The sequence below is a fragment of the Lithobates pipiens genome, unplaced genomic scaffold (genome assembly GCF_037356315.1).
Source record: "Lithobates pipiens isolate NorthernLeopardFrog02 unplaced genomic scaffold, aLitPip1_a1.2 Scaffold_1, whole genome shotgun sequence".
NCBI lineage: Eukaryota > Metazoa > Chordata > Amphibia > Anura > Ranidae > Lithobates > Lithobates pipiens.
The window spans coordinates 149066036-149089966 of NW_027507685.1; the positions used below are offsets into that span (position 1 = coordinate 149066036).

Genomic DNA, 23931 nt, shown 5'->3' on the forward strand with positions numbered 1-23931 from the left:
ATAAGTCTGTAGTCACTTGAATAAGGGAGTGTTGTTGCACAAGAACGGAGGCAGCATGTTGAAGGGTAAAAGACACCTTTAGAAAATACACAAGCAGAAACACAAACAGCGCCAACCTAAGTGCAGTATTAAAATCCACATTTGTTTATTCAGAAGGTAGTACATTCACTCATTTCATTTCATCACAGGACTCCCAGGAGAAGGTGATCCTCTTGCGCTGGAGCGTCTCGTCCAGTGGCGCCGGTGGTTTCCAGCGTCTCTGGCTCGGTTCAGCACAGCGTCACAGAGGTCAGCTGGTGGGGTGTCTGGAGTCTCATTGGGATGATGCAAATGCGTGCACGCGTTCGGAGCATGCATGCTCCTTCATCAGGCATAGCATCTACCATCTTGGAAATGGTCAAATAGGGGAAGCGGAGCTAATTGGCCAATGCGATCATAGTACCGCCCTGCTGTAGGGCAGGGTTAGTGGGACTGGGAACTGACATTGTATTTTCTCGGGGATATGTAAATCTGAGGACACTGGCATCTGTTATATTGAAAATACAAGCTGGCTGACATGCATTATTTCATAGTAAGATCATGAAAACATAAAAAAAGAAAAGAAGAAAAAGCATGATATAACATGGATGAAACATCTAAGAGGACAATGTATGTGTTTATATACACAAAGAGAGTGGAAAATTAGTAAAAGGTTTATAGAAAATTAATTAATAGATAAAAAAATTAATAAATGCAAAAAATAAAATAAAAAAATAAAAATTTATTATAAAAAAAATATAATGGTAAAAAATTGATATGTGTATAAAACAGGGGGATATATATGTAAAAGAAAAATGTTGGGGGCGTGGCCTGGACATGGAAGGATAGAGACGTGCAATGCTTGAGCTCCTGGCCGTCTCTCACCTCAACGGATAAATCATACAGTTGGACCGCACTATGCCCACCTCAAAGAAAAAGACCGCACACAAGCACGGCAAATCTACCCTACCGCCGACTCCTGCATCGCACTCGGGTGATATTGGGAGGCTTTTTCATCTCTCTCAGCACCGCTCCTCGGGCCCCAATATGGCGCCGGAGCGCACCAACGTGGATGTTGACCGGGCTACTTGCTCCTCACCAGACCTGGATTCGGAGACTTCTCAGGCTTCCCTACCTGCCCCACACATGGGAACACCCCAGGCGACCCACAGTGCTGCCCTAGACGCTGTGGAGACCCCCCGACCGGCGCAACCGGTGGATGCGGACCTCCGCCTGCTGTTACAAGCTCTCCCTACGAGAGCCGACATCACCGCCTTGATCGATAAGGTGGAGGAGACTCACCGCAAAGAGATAGCGCTTGTCCGGGGAGAAGTGAAGGACTTGGTAACTAGGGTCACTGGCGGGGAACATTCCCTATCGGCCCTGGAGCAGCGGGTGGAGGCGATGGAGGCCTCACAGGCAGCACACGTGGACATGCTCCTCACTCAGCAATTGCGGCTGGAAGAGATGGAAGACCGCAGCCGCAGAAACAACCTGCGGCTACGGGGGCTGCCTGAGGCGACGGGATCTGAGGATCTAGCGGACACTGACGCTGCAATTTTCCGCAGTATCCCTGGAGTGGACTTACCATCCCGCCTGGAGTTTGATAGAGTGCACCGGGCTCTGGGGCCCAGGTCCGCAGATTTGACCAGACCGCGGGACGTTGTATGCCGGCTGCACCATTATGGCCTCAAGGAGGAGGTCTTGCGGAAGTCCTGGGAGGCCCCTACTTTGGAGTTTGATGGTGCTGAGGTGAGGATCCTCCCGGACATCTCCCGTGCCACCCTTTAGCGGCGTGCCTTACTGAAGCCCTTGCTGGACCTTGCACGGCGTTGTGGAGCTACATACCGTTGGGGCTACCCGCTGTCGGTCACGTTCCGTAAGGACCAGCGGGTCTTCACTCTCCGTGCCATGGACTCCCTACCTGCTTTGTTTGGTTTCCTGGATGTGGAGCCTATCGCTGTCCCGAACTGGCTGGCGTCTCTACCCCGTCCGCAGGGACCAGACCCGAACCGTGGCAGAAGAGGTGACTTGCCGCCCAGATAGCAGCGACAACGCCGCAGACCCAGGGCGCCTTCAGGGGAGGACTCCCGCGAGCTCTGAGGTAACTTTTCTTTTTTGATCCCTTGTCCGCTGCTCCCCCCCGCTCCCCCCCCCCCGCTCGCCGCCGCCGCTGTTATCTATGATGTGCAGATGTTTTGGACTGCGGCTGCGGCCTGGCCGGTTGTGCCCCCCCCCCCCCTGGCTGCCCTCCTGCTACTACCATGCCTTCCCCTCCTCACCTTAGTGCCGTTTGTGGAGCCCCTCTACTGCCTACCTCTCCGGGAGACTGTACCCCTTGCAGCGGCTCGTCTCTTGATACCGGATCGCAAGTTGAGCCACAGATCACTACCTCTATGTCGCCCACGATGGGATGTCCCCACATGTTACGGGACCCTTGATGAGGGGCATTGCCTCTCGCAGACTCTAGTTTGGTGCCGGCACAGATTACCTGCTGGACTTCACCGCTGTGACGGTGCTCCTCACCGAGCGGACTGGCTCCCCACTGTGTTGTCTGACAGTTCCTCCATTACATGTAGCGGGGGAGTCTAAGCCCTGCAGGCAGACACTACCGGAGTGATTTGTCGGCCGGACCGCCCGTGTGACCGTTCCTGACGGGGAGTATCTCTGCACAACCGGTACTTTTGGCTCAGGAGCTCGGACGTATGCCAGCCCTTGCACCTGCTGCATGGCTGTGGGACCTGTCTGCCATGCTCTCCATGGGGAGGGAGGTGGGATGTTTTTCATTTTTTATTCCCTTGCTCTATGTTATTATGTTATTACATTTTATTTTATTTTTTGCACTTTATTTCTTGCTGTGCGGGGGAGGACGTTCCTGACCGGGCGTCCCGGTGGGCGGCGCTTGTTGTTTGGGGGGGGGGGGGGGGGGGGTGGGGGGACTCGGGGATGGAGATGGTTGTATGTGCCCGGGGGGCCTCTGGTTACCCTGCCCGGATATGGTATGACCTGTTAACCATCTTGCCTGGGTTGCTGCTCATTAATATAGCTCTCTGCTTTATTTGTCTGATTTAATTAGACTGTTAATTTGTGGTTTGGTTATTTACTTTCTATATTTATGTTGGATGGTTTTGAGGTGTTACATATGGTGCATCTATGACCTACAAGAGGTGAGGGGCGGGCCAGTGGAGCTGGCTATCTGGTTTCCTGTCAGGCTTGTCCCCACCAATAGGCCGGCATATTTCCCTGGGGGTTACGGTTAGTTCCCCCTGGGATATTATATGCTCTTACTTGTGTTATAGGGAGAAGAGGGCAATAGGCCCACTCCCGTGTTACAGTTTTCTGTGTTTTTCTTTTTCCCCTTCTCCACTCTATTTCTCCCCTCTTCTGTCCCCTCTTTTTCCATAACAGCTTCTGTCTTCGGCTTTTCTTGTCTCTTTCTTTCCTCTCTCTCTTTCTGCTTTTTCTCGCTACACCCCTCTTCCTAGATCCTTTCCCCCTCCCTCCCTTCCCCCCCCTTCCCCACCCCCCCTTCTCCCCGCTCTGACCCCTTCTGCACCCTCCCTCCCTCCTTACCGACCCCGTCTACCCGCCCCGGTGTACCCCCCCCCCCTTTTCTTTTCCCTGTCTTCCCCCTTTTCTCCGGTTCGGAGGTTCCCCCGGTTTGCATATGTTGGTGCCCGTGTGAACGTACTGTCGCTTAACGCGAAGGGCCTTAATACGCCTGAAAAGCGTCGCATGCTTCTAGCTGATTTGAAAAGATTGCATGCTGATATTGCCTTCATACAAGAAACACATTTTAGGCCGAATACACTGCCATACCTACGCAATAGACACTACCAATGGACGTATCATTCAACCAACCCGCTAGCTAAATCCAAAGGGGTCTCCATACTCCTCTCTAGTAGACTTCCGTGGCATTGCCAGGGATCCTTGTTAGATCCTTCAGGCAGATATGTGTTCCTTAAGGGGCTTATTGGTCATGTACAGGTGACTTTGGCGGCCGTATACGCCCCTAACGAACTCCAAGCCACTTTTCTAGAGAGGACCATGGAAAAACTTCAGGAATTTAAAGTTGGGCAATTGCTGCTCGGAGGGGATTTTAATGCCCCGCTGATTCCCTCTGTAGACACGTCGTCTGGCCGGACCTCCATGCCGATTGCTCAGCTTAAACGCATTGCGAGGACACTACATGACTCACAACTTATAGATGTCTGGAGGCTCCAACATTCGGGAGAACGGGATTACACGTTTTATTCCCCCATGCACAAACTTTATACCAGAATAGATTACTTTCTGATTCCCCACTCCCAATTGCACGCGGTTGAATGCTCTTCCATCGGCGACAGGACATGGTCGGATCATGCGCCGATCTTCCTTACATACAGACTGACTGACGCTTCCTCCCTGACGAATAGATTTTGGCGACTGAACGAAAGTCTCCTACAGACCCCGGAAGTCCTGGATGCTGTCACCAAAACATTGCGTTGTTATTTGCAGGAAAATGACCTCCCAGACTGTCCTCCAGGTGTTCTATGGGAGGCCCACAAAACGGTAGTGCGAGGGGTCCTCATACAACACGGTGCACGGATAAAACGGGAACGCGCCAAACAGCTGAACCAGCTTTTGGAACAGCTACGCTTCATGGGCCAGACACAAACATGCTCCCTCACAATCCTCTGAAAATGACCTACTGACAGTCAGGAAGCAGATTACGGACCTACTTCATTATAGAGCTAAAGCTGCCATTCAATCTTGCCGCAGGATGACTTACGAATCTGGTGACAAATGTGGGAAGCTACTGGCAAGACTGGTCAGGGAACGTAGGCTTCTGACATATGTTCCCCATGTCGTGGCGCCGGGGGGCCGGAAAATCCAATTACCCATGCATATAACCCGTGAGTTCAGAAATTTTTATTCAGAACTATACAATCTACAGACGCACCCCACATCCCCGACCGCCCTGACCGACTACTTAGAAAAGTCTCAAATGCCCTCCTTATCCCCGACGGTGAGGGAGGAACTGGAATCCCCCATTACTTTGACGGAAATTCATAGAGCTATAGGGACGATGAAGCCAGGGAAGGCCCCGGGACCGGACGGATTTACGTTGCAATACTATAAACGCCTGTTGGACCTGCTAGGGCAGCCCATGCTTGCACTATTCAACGCAATAGGGGAGGGCGGGGAGTTCACTAGAGATTCCTTAGCCGCTCACATCTCGGTGATTCATAAAGAGGGGAAAGACCCGGCATTCTGCGGTAGTTACCGGCCGATTTCTCTCCTAAATATAGATCTAAAAATTTATACCAAGATCTTGGCTACTAGGCTGGCAGGCCATCTCCAGCGACTGATTCATTTAGATCAGGTTGGATTTATTCCCTCCCGTGAGGCCAGAGATGGTACCACGAAGGTGCTTAATCTGATTCATGTGGTGAGAAAAGCGGGATTACCATGTGTACTGTTAAACACGGATGCTGAAAAGGCTTTTGACCGTGTAAATTGGCCATTTATGTTTGCAGTACTCCGACACGTGGGATTGGGGGACCGGATGATTGCACGTATATCTGGGGTGTACTCCAGGCCGACTGCCCAAGTTAAGGTTAATGGGACGCTGTCAACTCCTTTACCGATAACTAATGGGACGCGCCAGGGTTGCCCACTATCTCCTCTCCTGTTCGCATTGACTCTAGAACCTTTTTTAGCCACGGTGAGACTGAACCCAGATGTACAGGGAGTAGCCGTGGGGGGTGTGCAACACAAACTATCGGCATATGCCGACGATATGCTTTTCACATTGACTAACCCAGGCATTTCCTTACCTAACCTGCTCAAAGAGTTTGAGGTATACGGGAAGTTGTCTAACCTAAAGATCAACTTCACCAAATCGGAAGCCATGGGGATACTGATCCCGCCACGGTTGCTCCCCGCTTTGCAATCCAGCTTCCAATTCAAGTGGACAATGACCGCCCTGACCTACCTAGGCACTAATATTCCTCCAGACCTTGCAGACCTGTACGCATGCAATTTCCCCCCCCCCTTACTTACTAAGACGCGGCTGCTCTTGGACTCATGGCACAAAGGGACACATTCCTGGTTCGGTAGATGTAATTTACTGAAAATGTGCATCTTGACAAAATTTCTGTATTTATTTCAGACTCTGCCGATCAAAATCCCCCCTGTTTATTTTAAACAGGTACAGGCACTGTTTACCCGCTTTGTCTGGGCACAGAAGCAGCCGCGGATACCACGTTCCCAACTATCCCTTCCAAAACGACACGGAGGTGTGGCATTACCAGACATCAAGCAGTATTATAGCGCCACCCACCTGAGTAGGGTGATTGATTGGGTCCGCAACCTCCCCACCAAATTATGGGCCCAGATAGAGCAACACCAGTGCCCAGTCCCGTTGAAGTCTGCCCTCTGGTGCAGGGCCGCGTTACCGAAGGAAGTGAAAGCCCACCCTCTTATAGGCAACACCCTCTACCAGAGTGAGAAGGTGGCATTCCAACAATCCCTGACGACCGTGTCGTCACCGCAGACACCAATTCTCGGTAACCCTAGATTCCCGCCGGGTCTACCGACTATGCAGTTTAGACGGTTGCGAGACTCCGACCTTACTAGGGCCTCTCAGTTTGTAGCGCGTGACGGCTGGGTTTCTATCAGTGACCTTATGGACCACAGGGGTCCTTATGGTTTGGATTTTTGGGACGCCGCGCGTCTACATCACTTTCTTCAGTCCATCCCGAACCCCACGGATTATTCTAGACCGCTGACTGTGTTTGAGGAACACTTCTCTGACACGGAACCTATCTCCCGACTTCTCTCTAAAATGTATGTTTTACTAAATATCCCACCACCAACGCACCGTATCTCTAGTCTCACGAAATGGGAGGGGGATCTGGGTCGCACCTTCACACCTGCGCAGATTGCACAGGTTCTGCGGTTCACCCTGAAATCTTCAATATGCACCAAGACACAGGAGTTGAATTATAAAATCCTCACGAGATGGTACCTGACTCCTAGCCGCCTCCACCTTATCTTCCCGGACGCGTCTGCACATTGCTGGCGCTGCGGGGAGGATGGAGGTACAATCATACATGTTTTTTGGTCCTGCCCCAAGCTCTCGGACTTTTGGACAGCAGTCCGAAATATCGCCCAAAAATTTACGGAGTGGCAAATCCCGATTGACCCGGCATTCTTCCTCTTACATATGTCGGACCTGCCCTCTAGGAAATATGCACGGTCAATCTTGCGCCATCTCACCAATGCGGCCAAATCTTGTATCCCTCTGCTCTGGAAGCAACAAACTCCCCCTTCCGTGGCCATGTGGCTACGGAGGGTGGAAGAAATTAACAAAATGGAAGATCTGATAATGACTGCCCAGGATAGGCAGGAAATCTACCGAAAGACCTGGTCCCTTTGGAATGCGTTTGTGTACTCGACAGAGGGCAGAGCCCTTATCGGGCGATAGGGGGAGTTGGGTTGGTTAACAGGCGTTCATGCGGGGTACTCCGAATCACCTCCACTCCCCTTCCCTCATCTCTCCCTTGCCCCTCCTTCCCTTATCCTCCTCTTCCCTTCATCCTTCCCCTCTCTTCTCACTGCTTCTCTCTCCTATTCCACCCCCCTTCCTGCATTTTTCACCCCCCCCTCTTTTTCTCTTGTTTGTGCGCTATTGCCAACCTTTTCTTATAAATGCGACCTACTGACTGCTCGCAGCGGTCGTGATCTCGGCCTGTGGGTCTGGACCTTGGGATATTAACTGAATTTGGTATATCTTTGGCCCCCTTTGCCGGAATCGGCAGAGGGAGTGTTCCTGGTAAGGTCGATTCACTATTTACGGTGTAATATAACGCTGGTAGTCGTATTTTCTGTTACTGTGCTGCACATTCTGGAGGCTGCGACCTTCACTGTCTATGTTGTACCTTCTTGTTTGGGGGCTCTACCCTATATGTGTGAAAATTTTGAATAAACTTATATTTGCAAAAAAAAAAAAAAGAAAAATGTTTAGAAGAAATATATATATAAAAAAAATATTTATATATATGTATATATAGATATATATATATATATATATATATATATATATATATATATATATATATATATATATATAATATATATAAAGAAATTGTATAAAATATATAATAAGTATATGTGTGTATATATATATATATATATATATATATATATATATGTTAATATTAATAAAAAGAAATCATTGTGTATACATATAAAAGGAAGGCTAAAGAATGTATATACACACACACACATATATATATATATATATATATATATATATATATATATATATATATACACCATACACACACCCCTGCATATATATATATGCATATATACATGCATACATACATACCCACACATATGTGCACATGTATGCCCACTCACATATATACATTAAAAACACATCACTCCTAAAAAAATATGTATAATAAATATATTAAAGTGCGACTCTGTATACATAGAGATTACGTATAAAAAACACAGTTCATAAGAAGAAGTGTAAAGAAATGCATATATAAAAAAGATGTATATAAAAAATGTGTGTTAAAAAAGTATATATATTGTGAGAGGTATGTATACATGCCCACATCTGTACACACACATGTAGCAATGGGGATTTATCGGGAATTATTCTATAGGTGTCTTAAATAAGTACTTACTTGGGCCAATTTCAATATATAGAGAGCTTTATAGGTTTTATTGTAGTAGGCGGGCCCTGTGGGGTAATAGTAAAAGTAAATAATCGTCAAATATTTTTGTGATGTTAATAATGTAATATTAATATAGGAAGTGGGGGAGGAGGGGGGGGGGAGCGAAAGGGGGGAAGGGAAATTAGAAAGGATCATAAACAGAACCATAAAAACTGTAAAAACTATATAATCACAATATGTAAGGACCCTAGTTACACGACTGATTTATTTCTATATCCTCGTTGAGGCCCCCAGGTGCAAGGACGTCAAGCGTATATATCCAGAAGGTTTCTCTCTCACAGAGATGCTTAAAGCGGTCTGCGAGGGGGAAAGATCCAGGTACCTGCTCAATTACCCACACCTGCATACCTTCAGTGGAGCCTTGATGGTGTTCCTTAAAATGTCGTGGGATAGTTAGATTAGAATCACCTTCTACTGATCCGCGATGTTCTCAGAACCTTTTTCTGAGTGTTCAGATAGTACATCCAATGTAAATTAAATTGCAAGAGCAACGGATAGCATATACTACAAATTCTGAAGAGCAGTTATAAAATTCTTTAAGTTGATATGTGTTACCTTTTGTAGTAAATGACTTCTGATGATGACACACAAATTTACAGGTAAGACATTTTAGCTTTTTACATTGATACATGCCATTTAGTGTGAAAAAGGTCCTAGAAGATCTGGGTTTGTTATGCAATGATATTAGTTTACTTGGGGCTATGAGACTTTTTACATTTCAAGCTCTTCGGTACATGATCTTTGGTACATTAGTAATTGACGGTTTTAACAAGGGGTCTTCTAAAAGGATACCCCAATGTTTTTGAAAAATCCTTTACATTTTTTTATGCTGAGAATGATATTGGGTAATGAATCTGGTGGTGTGAAATTGAGAGTGAACAGTGTGTTGGCTCTCTGAAGCTTCACATCGGGGGGGGGGGGGGGGTTGGTCGTGAGCTGTTTCGGACTGAGTATCAAGGAATTTGGCATAAGCTTCCTCTACTAGAGTAGAAGGATGGTCTTTGTCCTCAAATTTCGTTTTTAACAGAGTACCTTGTGCAATATAGTCTGAGTTGCGAGTACAGTTTCGTTTTAGACGATTAAATTGACTTTTTGGAATATTAGATATCCATTTCGGATGATGACAACTTTGAAGATGTAAATATGAGTTTCCTGCAGTGGGCTTGATATAATTTTTTGCAAAGATGATATTGTCGGTATGGCAAAGTTCGAGATCCAGGAAAGATAGACTGAACTGGATTCAAATGAGAACGATAGACCCAGATCATTGGCATTGCAATAGGCTACAAAATCATCTATGGGTGGTCCAGTCTTGTCCCATATGATGATAATGTCATCTATAATATAGCGACCTATATAGATAATGTGTTCTGTATAGGGGTTGTTATTCCAGATGTATAGGTGTTCCCAGAAACCCATTGTCAAATTTGCGTAGCTGGGCGCAAAATTGGCACCCATAGCTGTCCCTTGGGTTTGTAGATAAAATTTTCCATTGAAAGAAAAATAGTTGTGAGTGAGGCAGAAGTTAGTGGAGTCTAAAATGAACTCTGCCTGTGCAGTTTTCAGGGATGGGTCTAGGGCTAAAAAATGTTTTACAGCTCAGAGGCCAACATCATGGGGAATAGATGTACGGTATAAAAGGAATTTACATCCAAAGAGACCCACAGGTATGTGGGTTCCCAAGAATAAGTTTTTAGAATGTCCAACAAGTGTGTACCATCATGTATATAGGTTGATAGATTTTGTGCCAGAGGTTGCAAAAAATGGTCAATATAAATGGAGAAAAAACTGGTTACTCTCCATTGCAGCTACAATGGGTCTTCCTGTAGGATTTTTAGAGTCTTTATGTATTTTTGGAAGGTGGTAAAAATATGGAGTGTTGTAATATGTTCTAGACAAGAAGGAGGCTTCTGCTTTAGTAATAATATGATCCATAAGGGCTTGCTTTATAAGTGTTTCAGCTTCTAAAGAAAAGAGGGAGAGTGGATCCCTTTTTAAAAGTTTATATGTATTTTTGTCAGACAGTAATCTGTTGGCTTCATTTACATAGTCATCATGATTTTTAATTACTACACCACCCCCTTTGTCAGCTGTTTTGATGACAATGGAGGTGTTTTTTGTTAGCTTGTGGAGGGCCGAAGATTCTTGGGGGGTAAGATTATTTTTAAGACGCTGTGGAGGAGGGATAGGTTTACATAGACGTTTTATGTCTGCATATACGACCTGATAAAAACTTTGTATATATGGACCTTTAGTATGGCTGGGATTGAATATAGATTTTGGTCGAAAAGGAGTATGTTTCACTTGAGGCGAATCCAACTGATATTGTGTAAAATAAGGAGTGTCTGAAAACATGGAAGTAGTAGAGGAATCCTCGTTAATATTGTACAATGCCTCTAAAATAATTAGACAGGGATCATCTGAGTCCACTTCTGTTGTAGATGGAGGGGAAATATTATCAATGGGCTCTGTAATATTAGTGGGATTGTTTTTATTGGATTTGATATTGAAAAAACGTTTCACTGTATGGTTTCGTACAAATTTGTTTAAATCTACAAATAAGGTAAAAGGATTGGGGTTTGTGGTGGGTGCGAAATTGAGACCCTTATTCAACAGGGAGATCTCATCTGGAGTCAGAATGTGAGAAGAGAGATTGAACATTTTTATAGTTTGGCAATCTTTTCTTTGGGTTCTGATTCTTCTGCCCCCTCTTCTGCCTCTTCTAGTTTTCTTTTTTGTGCAGGCTGAGGGGTTAGGACTAAAAAAGACTGATCATTAGTTGGTGTAAATTAATCGGGGGGATGGTTACTGGATGGTTGAGAATGGATTTTGGACTGAACAGCTAGAATGTTAGGGCCCTGAGGGTCCTTAGAGAACAGTTCTATAGAAGGTTGTGTGTTTACTATGCATGGAATGACCCAATCGTTATGTAGGGAAGATTTTGTAAAGATACTTTTCTCTTTAGTGGAAGTATTTGGATTGGAAGTATCTATTAAATTGATATCTGGTATACTATCCGTAGGGACCATGGAGTGTTGTTAACTGTGAGTAGTTTGGGTATTTCTTTTTGGTTTCTGTAACATTTCAGCTTTGGTTGCAAAGTGGGAGAACTATATTCTCGTGAAGACTGTGGGCGATGAGTAGATAGATGCCCAGTTGGTTAACTATTCGGTTTTGAATATGGGTGTTGAGAAGAATGTGAAACTGGATGGTATGTTTTGGAAGGCCGAAAAGAAGGAGGGAATTGGATCTGCATTAGGGGCACAGGAGTAGGATCTTTGGTTTTCCACTGGAAGACCTTTTTATTATTATAGTCACCTAGGTCTCGTCTCATTTTTTTAAGTTTTGTCTTTATCAGTTTATCTTCATCTGGTTTTACTTTTCTTTTTAATATGTCTAATCATGTATTGGGGAGGTTTGGTGTCTCACTAGTGAGATTGATTATTTGGCTTTTGAGTTTTTCTAGGAGTGACACAGTTTTGAGATCTCGTTGTTTAATAATGATATTAATCCATTTTTGGGAACAAAATTCTGAAATATGTTCCCATTCAGTTTGGAGGTCTGGTGAGAGAAAGGAGCATCTAGTTTTAATTCTGAGGCCCCTTGGGGTGACTTTAGAGGAAAGATATTCTTGGAGAAAAAACTTATCTCATTTTTGATGGTTGAGTGTTATAATGGAATCTTCAATTTTTCTGAATAATGCGCATAACTTCATATAAACATTTTCTCTGACTTCAAATTTTGGTTTAAAAAATTCCGTTGGAAAATATAAGAGTAATTCATCTAAAAAAACATATTTTGAGTGTTTTACTGATGTCCATGGTAAAAAAAAAAAAAGGAACAGGAAAATAAGATGAGACAATCACATATAAAGAGGTACTAATGAAAAACTAAAGAAAAAAATATAATTATAGTGATGATTGTTACCATCATAGAAAGGTACCCTTATTTTAAGCTGAGAAGAAAAAAACATAAGGGTATTTGGAGAGAGAGGTGTACATATATATCTCTAATGTGAGTAGAATATGCTGTAAATACAGCGGAAACCCAAATCAGCAAACAAAGGCTTCTAGTATATGTACAAAGTAAGAAAACACATTTTTAGTTGCGCGAATGGGTAACATACAGCCGGGGGGGATGGGATGGGAAGGGAGATGGTGGGATATGGCTGAAATAAAGGGACAATGTTTAAAATTCAAATACTGTTTTTGGAGAAGTCCAAAAAATCAGAAGCTGTTATAAGACAATAAGTCTGTAGTCACTTGAATAAGGGAGTGTTGTTGCACAAGAACGGAGGCAGCATGTTGAAGGGTAGAAGACACCTTTAGAAAATACACAAGCAGAAACACAAACAGCGCCAACCTAAGGGCAGTATTAAAATCCACATTTGTTTATTCAGAAGGTAGTACATTCACTCTGTATAGTAGAAATTCAGGCACATCATGTATATAAAGAATGTTCCAATGTTCATTTCATCACAGGACTCCCAGGAGAAGGTGATCCTCTTGCGCTGGAGCGTCTCGTCCGGTGGCGCCGGTGGTTTCCAGCGTCTCTGGCTCGGTTCAGCACAGTGTCACGGAGGTCAGCTGGTGGGGTGTCTGGAGTCGCACTGGGATGATGCAAATGCGTGCACGCGTTCGGAGCATGCGTGCTCCTTCATCAGGCATAGCATCTACCATCTTGGAAATGGTCAAAAAGGGGATGCGGAGCTAATTGGCCAATGCGAGCATAGTACCGCCCTGCTGTAGGGCGGGGTTAGTGGGACTGGGAACTGACATTGTATTTTCTCGGGGATATGTAAATCTGAGGACACTGGCATCTGTTATATTGAAAATACAAGCTGGCTGACATGCATTATGGGCAAGAATAGATTTCATAGTAAGATCATGAAAACATACAAAAAGAAAAGAAGGAAAAGCATGATATAACATGGATGAAACATCTAATGCCGCGTACACACGTAGCGGACTATCCGGCGGACTTCCCGCCGGACTTTCCGAACGAGCTACTTGCCCACACACGGCACTTTTTCAGCGGACTAATACGGCGTACTAAGTCCGCCGGACTATCCGCCGTACTTTTGAAATGAACGGACTGGCCCACACACGCAGAGGAAAGTCCGCTCATTTTGAGCGCGTCTCTAGGTAGCCGGGGCCAGCCCTGTCACCTGGTATGGACTTAAAGGGGAACCCCAACGCCGAAAAAAATCGGGGTCCCTGGGGTCCCCCCAGGTCCACATCAGACCCTTGTCCGAGCATGCTACCCGGCCGGCCAGGAAAGGGGGGAACGAGCGAGCGCCCCCTCCTCCTGAGCCGTACCAGGCCGCGTGCCCTCAACATGGGGGGTGCCTTGGGGAAGGGGGGGGCGCGCGGCCCCCCCACTCCAAAGCACCTTGTCCCCATGTTGATGAGGACAAGGGCCTCTTCCCGACAACCCTGGCTGTTGGTTGTCGGGGTCTGCGGGCGGGGGGCTTATCGGAATCCGGTAGCCCCCTTTAATAAGGGGGCCCCCGGATACCGGCCCCCCACCCTATGTGAATGAGTATGGGGTACAATGTACCCCTACCCATTCACCTGTGGAAAAAAGTAAAAAAAAACACACAAGGGTTAAAATAGTTTATTGCACAGCAAGAACCGAAGAGGGGGGCAAAAACCCCGAAGAAGGGGACAAGACCCCCGAAGTCGCAAGAAGAAGGCGGCGGCAAAGAAAAAAGCCGGGCTCCTCCGCTAGCAAAAGAGCTAGCAGAAGATAGCGGAGTCCGGCGAGAAGACCCCCGAAGACGGAAGACCCCCGAAGCTGTGCAATAAACTATTTTAACCCTTGTGTGTTGTGTTTTTTTTTACTTTTTTACACAGGTGAATGGGTAGGGGTATATTGTACCCCATACTCATTCACATAGGGGGGGGGCGGTATCCGGGGGCCCCCTTATTAAAGGGGGCTACCGGATTACGATAAGCCCCCCGCCCGCAGACCCCGACAACCAACGGCCAGGGTTGTCGGGGAGAGGCCCTTGTCCTCATCAACATGGGGACAAGGTGCTTTGGAGTGGGGGGGCCTGGTACGGCTCAGGAGGGGGGGCTCGCTTGTTCCCCCCTTTCCTGGCCGGCCGGGTAGCGTGCTCGGACAAGGGTCTGATGTGGACCTGGGGGAGACCCCCACGCCGATTTTTTTGGCGTTGGGGTTCCCCTTTAAGTCCATACCAGGTGACGGGGCCAGCGACGCCTCTTTCGCTGGCCCCCGGCTACCTGGAGACGCGCTCAAAATTAGCGGACTTTTCTCTGGGTGGGAAAAGTCCGTTCATTTCAAAAGTACGGCGGACTGGCACACGCACGGCCGGATTGTCCGCCGAAAATGCGAGTCTGGCGGTAAGATTGGAGTGCAAAACTACTTTCTAAGTCCGCCGTACTCCTGGGTAAAAAAAGTCCGCCGGAGGCTACACACGGGCGGACTGTCTGGCGGACTTGAGTTTGCTTCACTTTTCCACCGGATTGTTTGATCGTGTGTACGCGGCATAAGAGGACAATGTATGTGTTTATATACACAAAGAGAGTGGAAAATTAGTAAAAGGTTTATAGAAAATTAATTAATAGATAAAAAATTTATAAATGCAAAAAAGAAAATTAAAAAATGTAAATTCATTATAAAAAAAATATTATGGTAAAAAAATGCTAAAAAATTGATAAAAAAATGATATGTGTATAAAACAGGGGGATATATATGTAAAAGAAAAATATATATAAAAAAAAATATATATATAAAAAATATATATATAAAAAAATTGTATAAAATATATAATAAGTATATATATATATATATATATATACAGTGGTGTGAAAAAATGTTTGCCCCCTTCCTCATTTCCTGTTCCTTTGCATGTTTGTCACACTTAAGTGTTTCGGAACATCAAACCAATTTAAACAATAGTCAAGGACAACACAAGTAAACAGAAAATGCAATTTGTAAATGAAGGTGTTTATTATTAAAGGTGAAAAAAAATCCAAACCATCATGGCCCTGTGTGAAAAAGTGATTGCCCCCTAAACCTAATTACTGGTTGGGCCACCCTTAGCAGCAACAACTGCAACCAAGCGTTTGCGATAACGTGCAATGAGGCTTTTACAGCGTCCTGGAGGAATTTTGGCCCACTCATCTTTGCAGAATTGTCCTAATTCAGTTACATTAGAGGGTTTTCGAGCATGAACGGCCTTTTTAAGGTCATACCACAACATCTCAATAGGATTCAGGTCAGGACTTTGGCTAGGCCACTCCAAAGTCTTCATTTTGTTTTTCTTCAGCCATTCGGTGGTGGACTTGCTGGTGTGTTTAGGATCATTGTCCTGCTGCAGAACCCAAGTTCGTTTCAGCTTGAGTACACGAACAGATGGTCGGACATTCTCCTTCAGGATCTCTTGGTAGACAGCAGAATTCATAGTTCCTTTTATCACGGCAAGTCTTCCAGGTCCTGAAGCAGCAAAACAGCCCCAGACCATCACACTACCACCACCATATTTTACTGTTGGTATAATGTTCTTTTTATGAAATGCAGTGCTCCTTCTACGCCAGATATACTTGGACACACACCTTCCAAAGAGTTCCACTTTTGTCTCATCGGTCCACAAAATGTTGTCCCAAAAGTCTTGGGGATCATCAAGATGTGTTGTGGAGAAATTGAGACGAGCTTTGATGTTCTTTTTGCTCAGCAGTGGTTTTCTCCTTGGAACTCTGCCATGCAGGCCATTTTTGCCCAGTCTTTTCCTGATGGTGGAGGCATGAACGCTGACCTTAACTGAGGCAAGTGAGGCCTGCAGTTCCTTGGACGTTGTTGTGGGGTCTTTTGTGACCTCTTGGATGAGTCGTCGCTGCGCTCTTGGGGTAATTTTGGGCGGCCGGCCACTCCTGGGAAGGTTCACCACTGTTCCATGTCTTTGCCATTTGTGGATAATGGCTCTCACTGTGGTTCGCTGGATTCCCAAAGCTTTGGAAATGGCTTTATAACCCTTTCCAGACTGATAGATCTCAATTACTTTCTTTCTCAATTGTTCCTGAATTTCTTTGGGTCTCGGCATGATGTGTAGCTTTTAAGGATCTTCTGGTGGACCTTACTGTGTCAAGCAGCTCCTATTTAAGTGATGCCTTGATTGTGAACAGGTGTGGCAATAATCAGGCCTGGGTGTGGCTAGAGAAATTGAACTCAGGTGTGGACAACCACAGTTATAGTATGTTTTAACAAGGAGGGCAATCACTTTTTCACACAGGGCCATGATGGTTTGGATTTTTTTTCACCTTTAATAATAAACACCTTCATTTACAAATTGCATTTTGTGTTTACTTGTGTTGTCCTTGACTATTGTTTAAATTGGTTTGATGTTCCGAAACACTTAAGTGTGACAAACATGCAAAGGAACAGGAAATGAGGAAGGGGGCAAACACTTTTTCACACCACTGTATATATATATATATATATATATATATATATATATATATATATATATATATATATATCATCATGTTAATATTAATAAAAAGAAATCATTGTGTATACATATAAAGGGAAGGCTAAAGAATGTATATACACATATACATATATACATACCCACACATATGGCACATGTATGCCCACTCACATATATACATTAAAAACACATCACTCCTAAAAAATATGTATAATAAATATATTAAAGTACGACTCTGTATGTATACATAGAGAGTACATATAAAAAACACAGTTCATAAGAAGAAGTGTAAAGAAATGCATAAAAAAGATGCATATAAAAAATGTGTGTTAAAAAAGTATATATATTGTGAGAGGTATGTATACATGCCCACATCTGTACACACACATGTAGCATTGGGGATTTATCGGGAATTATTCTATATGTGTCTTAAATAAGTACTTGCTTGGGCCAATTTCAATATATAGAGAGCTTTATAGGTTTTATTGTAGTAGGCGGGCCCTGTGGGGTAATAGTAAAAGTAAATAATCGTCAAATATTTTTATGATGTTAATAATGTAATATTAATATAGGAAGTGGCTGCGGATCAGGTCGTCCTTAGTGACCCCGAGGACTCCGGACCGAATGCCTCAGCAAACCTATGCTGCATTGCCTCCCTGATCCTGCAAAGCCTGCAAAAGGATCCTCAGATTTGTGGTGTCAAGGAGAGGGATCTGTACTGGCTGGCAACCCTCCTTGATCCACATTACAATGGTAAGGTTGCGGAACTTATCCAGCCGTCGCAGAGGATGAAACATCTTCGGGAGGCCTTGCAGAAAGGTTTGTCCAACGCATTTCCAGAGCCTGGGAGGTTACAAATTCCTGGTCCTGGACAACGTGTTGCTGAGGCTTCGGTCAGTCACAGAAGGAGCAGTGGAGAAGGTGGCCGTCTGACAGATGCATTCAGACAATTTTTTAGTCCACAGCCCCAAGGTCTGATCGGTTCCAGCAACCATTGCCAGCATCTGAATTACATGGTGCAGGAATACCTAGGGGCAAGATCAGACTTGGAGACCTTTCCAACCGAAAATCCTCTGGGTTACTGAGTCTTGAGGATGGATCACTGGCCAGAGCTTGCACAGTATGTGTAATGATATCACGTCCGAGACAGGAGATATTGTAACCAGTTTCCGTGTTGTTTGGAAAGCAGCCATGACCTTAGATAAATCTGAACTCCCCCTCCCTGTCTTAGGAATCCAAAGCTTTTAAAATTTTCAAAAGGAAAGAAAGGTTATCTCGGCAGAGGAAGCAGAACCAGGCTAGGTCAATAAACAAGGCTCAAGTTGCCTGGCAAGATATCCAGGCCTGTCGTAAAACTGTCACCCTCTCCATTCAGAGAACCAACAGATACCCGTCGTAAATACTTCCAACCACAGAGTGCAGACAGATTAGTAAAGTTTTGAAACTTCAACATTTTTATAACTTCCAAAGTAATCATAGCATAGCCATAATATGGACATATTTGGTTTCCTCAGATAATTTCTAACATTTCAAGTCCAGACAACCCTATGTCAGGTCATATGGGAAGCCACTGGGACCCCTTACTCCTCCTAGGTAACCCTGAAATGGGAAACCTGTCATGTGTGGATTTGTTTTGAAGCAAATATCATGCTGATCACTAAAATGGATATCTGCAGTGTATAAACAGTAGAGAGGCAGAGATATGAATATGTATCACGAAGTGTACCTGGGACAGGGTCATGAGTGTAGACACCTCCCAGCAACCAACCCCTAAACAAGATGACCAGACGATTGGTCACTGGTCGCTGTCAACACCCCCTTTGATTTGACAGAAAAGAGGAGAGTCAAAGGCAATGGGCAGTTCTCCTTTTACCATCCAAGCAAGAACATCTGCCAAGTTTGAGAACCGATTACCTTTGCTCATCGATCGAACTCTGATCAACCCTCGGACATTAATTGCAAGTATTCTTCCTTCTCAATTCTACCTTATTTCTTTGTGGCTGTATATTGTCTTTATTTTTTGAAACATCCTTTTTCTGTAAATGTTTTATTTGCACCAACCTTGACCTTTTCATAATAAACCCTTATGTTGAAAAGTGTTAACCTTGTCTTTAAAGCTCTTGATGCAAACTATAAACGAACCTGTCTCTTAAAAGGGCGCTACTGTGGTAGAGTAAGGCACTGAGCAGACCTGTCTGTGGTGGCAGTGTATGTTGAAGGCGCTTATTCTAAACTTATAATTGGTATTGCTAAAATTACGAGTCCCCCCGGCGCTGTCTTTTAACGGGGGTGGTGGCAGTTAAAGGGTTAATTGTGTAATTAGCCCAGTGACAATCTCTCTCAGGCTGCCCGCACCTAGATTGTGGTCCCGCAAGCTGGAAAATCTTTGTGCTGGGTGCAGCTGAGTGTGGCATTGTTACGTAAGTGACAGCGTGGTGTGAGGTTGGCCGGTCCTTTGTTGCCAGTTAGCGCGGAGGGCAGGGATCTGACACCCGCGTTCGTCACATATCGGCTGGCAGCGTAGCGGGATAGTTTCGCATTAAGAGCATTCAGTGCATTGTTAGAAATTAGCTCTGCACTGAAGGATTGTAACCTTTGTGGAAACAGTCCTTATGCCGCATACACACATTCAAACAAGCGGGTGGAAAAGTCCGGCAAACTCAAGTCCGCCAGACAATCCCCCCGTGTGTAGCCTCCGGCATACTTTTTTGACCCTTAGAAAGTAGTTTTGCACTCCAATCTTCCCGCCGGACTTGCATTTCGGCGGACAATCCGGCCGTGTGTATGCCAGTCCGCCGTACTTTTGAAATGAGCGGACTTTTCCCGTCCGGAGAAAAGTCCGCTCATTTCGAACGGGTCTCCAGGTAGGTGGGGCCCGCGAAGGAGACGTCGCTGGCCCCGCCGCCTGGTATGGACTTAAAGGGGAACCCCAACGCCGAAAAAAATCAGACCCTTGTCCGAGCACGCTACCCGGACGGCCAGGAAAGGGGGGACGAGCGAGCGTCCCCCCTCCTGAGCCGTACCAGGCCGCGTGCCCTCAACATGGGGGGTGCCTTGGGGAAGGGGGGGCCGCGTGGCCCCCCCACCCCAAAGCACCTTGTCCCCATGTTGATGATGACAAGGGCCTCTTCCCGACAACCCTGGCCGTTGGTTGTCGGGGTCTGCGGGCGGGGGGCTTATCGGAATCCGGGAGCCCCCTTTAATAAGGAGGCCCCCGGATACCGGCCCCCCACCCTATGTGAATGAGTATGGGGTACAATGTACCCCTACCCATTGACCTGTAAAATAAAGTACAAAAATACACAAAATAAAATAGTTTATTGCACAGCTCCGGGGTCTTCCGTCTTCGGGGGTCTTCTCGCCGGACTCCTCCGCTATCTTCTTGTAGCTCTTTTGCTAGCGGAGGAGCCCGGCTTTCTTCCTCGCCGCTGGCCTCTTTTTCCGACTTCGGGGGTCTTGTCCCCCTCTTCGGTTCTTCTACCGGGCCACCGCGCCTTCTTCTAGCTCTTTTACAGGCGGTGGCCCGGTCTTCTGTCGCCGCCGCCGCCTTCCGTTCTTCTGTTCTTCTCTTCTTCTTCTTCTTCAGATGTTGCCTCGCTGAGTCCTCTGCTCACAATGACGGGGACCAGGCGCGCGGCGACTTATATAGGGACAAGGGGCGGGGTCTTAGGTTGATGTCACATGGGTTGATGTCACATGGAGACAGTCCCAGCATCCTCCGGGACTGTGACATCGTAAGGGGGCGGGGTCACCACATTTATTATTTTTTTTTAAAGAGAGATATACAGCAACAGCTCCTTTCTACACCTTCTTCCTATCTCTGCTTTCTGTTCTATCTTTTCTGCTTGCAACATGTCTGGGTTATCAGCATATAAAAAGATGAGTCTGTACTGATATAAAAAGATGAATCTGTACGTGTCTGCCATAATGTCGCAGTCACAATAAAAATCGCTGATCGCCGCCATTACTAGTAAAAAAAATATATTAATAAAAATGCCATAAAACTATCCCCTATTTTGTAAACGCTTTAACTTTTGCGCAAACCAATCAATAATCGCTTATTGCAATTTTTTTTTACCAAATATATGTAGAAGAATACGTATCGGCCTAAACTGAGGGAAAAAAATGTTTTTTTTAATATATTTTTGGGGGATATTTATTATAACAAAAAGTAAAAAATAATGCGTTTTTTTCAAAATTGTCGCTCTATTTTTGTTTATAGCGCAAAAAATAAAAACCGCACGGGTGATCAAATACCACCAAAAGAAAGCTCTATTTGTGGGAAAAAAAGGACGTACATTTTGTTTGGGAGCCATGTCGCACGAACGCGCAATTATCAGTTAAAGCGGCGCAGTGCCGAATCGCAAAAAGTGGTCTGGTCTTAAGCCAGCAAAATGGTCCAGGGCTGAAGTGGTTAAGTACAAACCTACAGTCCCTGTCTTTCTTGGGACCTCCTGTATACTGCTGTTCAGCAGAATATATAGAGCCTGGGGGGCCCACGCCTTTTCTTTTTTTAATTTGGGTGCGGGGTTACCCTTAATATCCATACAAGACCCAAAGGGCCTGGTAATGGACTGGGGGGTTACCCATGGCGTTTTTCTCAAAAATGTTTATTCATATTGCCGGGACCCGACATTACATTACAGCTGCAGGCAGTTTTAAATGACTTTTATTCCTTTAGAAATGTCATTTTGTGCAGGGACTGTTCTAAACATGGGAAAAAATGGGCCACTTTACAGGCATACTATAGACACCCCCCAGGTACGATATTTAAAGGAATATTTCACTTTTATTTTTTCACTTTAAGCATCATTAAAATCATTGCTCCCGAAAAAAACGCAGTTTTTAAAACTTTTTTTGCATTAATACATGTCCCCTGGGGCGGGACCTGGGTCCCCAAATCCTTTTTAGGACAATAACTTGCATATTAGCCTTTAAAATTTGCAGTTTTGATTTCTCATGCTCGAGTCCCATAGACTTTAATGGTGTTCGAGAGTTCGCTCAAACTTTCGGTCTGTTCGCATGTTCTGGATGCGAACCAAACCGGGGGGTGTTCGGCTCATCCCTACCCTTGAACATAAATAATTTATAACCAAAATACAGACTTCTTTAAACTTTGTTCTAGTACTACAAACTTCAGCTGTCTTAAAATGTTTTAGCTGTGGAGATACTCTGGGATTTTGGACTGCATTAGTCATTCAGGTTTTATTTCAGTGTGAAGCAGAAGTTCAGAGGGCAATAAATCTACATTTCTTATGACGTAGAATAAAGAAGTTCATAGCCAATAGCTTCCCTAGCATCGGTTTTAGTCCATCGGACTAGCACACAGACGACCGTTTTTTTTCGACTGGACTCAAGTCCGTCGGAAAGATTTGAAGTAAGTTTTATTTCTAGGTCCGCTGGACTTTTGGGAAGAAAAAGTCTGCTGGAGCCCACACGCGATCGAATTGTTCATCGGATTCAGTCCGCTGGACCAAGTCCGTCGAAAAGTCCGGTCGTGTGTACGCAGCATTAGAATGTTAGGGACTGACTTCCACCCTTTTCTACTGAACACTTCATAGTTTAGATTTTGTTAACAGCCTCCCTAATGAAGCCCCTTCCTAACCCAGGCACCCTAGCAGATATGTGGACTGCTATTGCTTATGCCACTGCACTCGATTTGCCAAACCATATTATGGATTATGCATTATTTTTCCTTCAGCTACGGGTTAAAAGGAAAGAAAGTCGCTTGATTCCCCCATCAACACAGTTGATGGGGGAATCCTTCCTGCTGGGCTATTGTGTTCTGACAGGGGAAAAATAATACAGTCATCAATTCTGGCAGTTATACCTACCAGCAGTGATCAAATGAAAAAAAAAAAAACCAATAGGCTGGTTGTACTGAAGTCGATCAATAGATCGACTTCAGTACAACCGTCCTGCCCATAAATGAATCGCAATTTGTCCATTTCCTGTTGAACTGGCTGAATTTTGATTCGTCCATGACAAGCCATAACCATGGTTGGAAATTACTGTATACATGCGACACGACACTAATTATCTACAAAATAAAGTAAGACATCTGCTTGCCTCTATCTCTGAAGGGCCCGTGTCTTTTGTTAGTGGTTGAGTTGCATGTGACCAATGCAACCCCTAGCCATTGTACACACGGTCGGAGATTCCGACGGAATGTTTCCTATCGAACCGTCTTGTTGGATATTCCGACTGTGTGTGGTCTGCATCGGACTGTTTCCGTCGGAATGTCTGATGGACCAACTTTTCCAACTTGCCAGTAAAATTTTCAGACAAAATGCTCCGATCGGACATACTCCGATCATGTGTAGCCTACTCCGACGGACAAAGTGCCACGCATGCTCAGATCAAATTCCTAGACCAAAGCTATTGGCTACTAGCCTGAACGTAGTCCCATCTTAACGGAATAACGTCATCACGTTATGTACAATCGGATTTTCCGACAACTTAGTCCGACCGTGTGTATGCAACATCACTTCCGGACCTCTTCCGGAATTAATCCGTCGGAATTACTCCGACGGATTTGGTTGTCGGAATCTCCGACCGTGTGTACAAGGGCTTACTGTGTTATTCTCCCTAGTTCAGTATTTATTTCATCTGGGTATGACATGTCTCGTAGGTAGGCTTTTTTTATACAAGTATACAAATTTGATGAAGTGTTCCTTTTATTTTATTTCTTGTTATCTCTGGGATGGTGGAATTCTGAATTGGAAT

The 23931-nt window shown here is 45.1% G+C and overlaps 1 protein-coding gene across 2 annotated transcripts in view; it reads left to right on the forward strand.

Annotated features, from left to right (window-relative positions):
• Nucleotides 1-23931, forward strand: part of LOC143975907 (uncharacterized) — a 217203-nt gene that overhangs the window by 42603 nt on the left and 150669 nt on the right. The gene's annotated exons all lie outside the window — the stretch shown is intronic.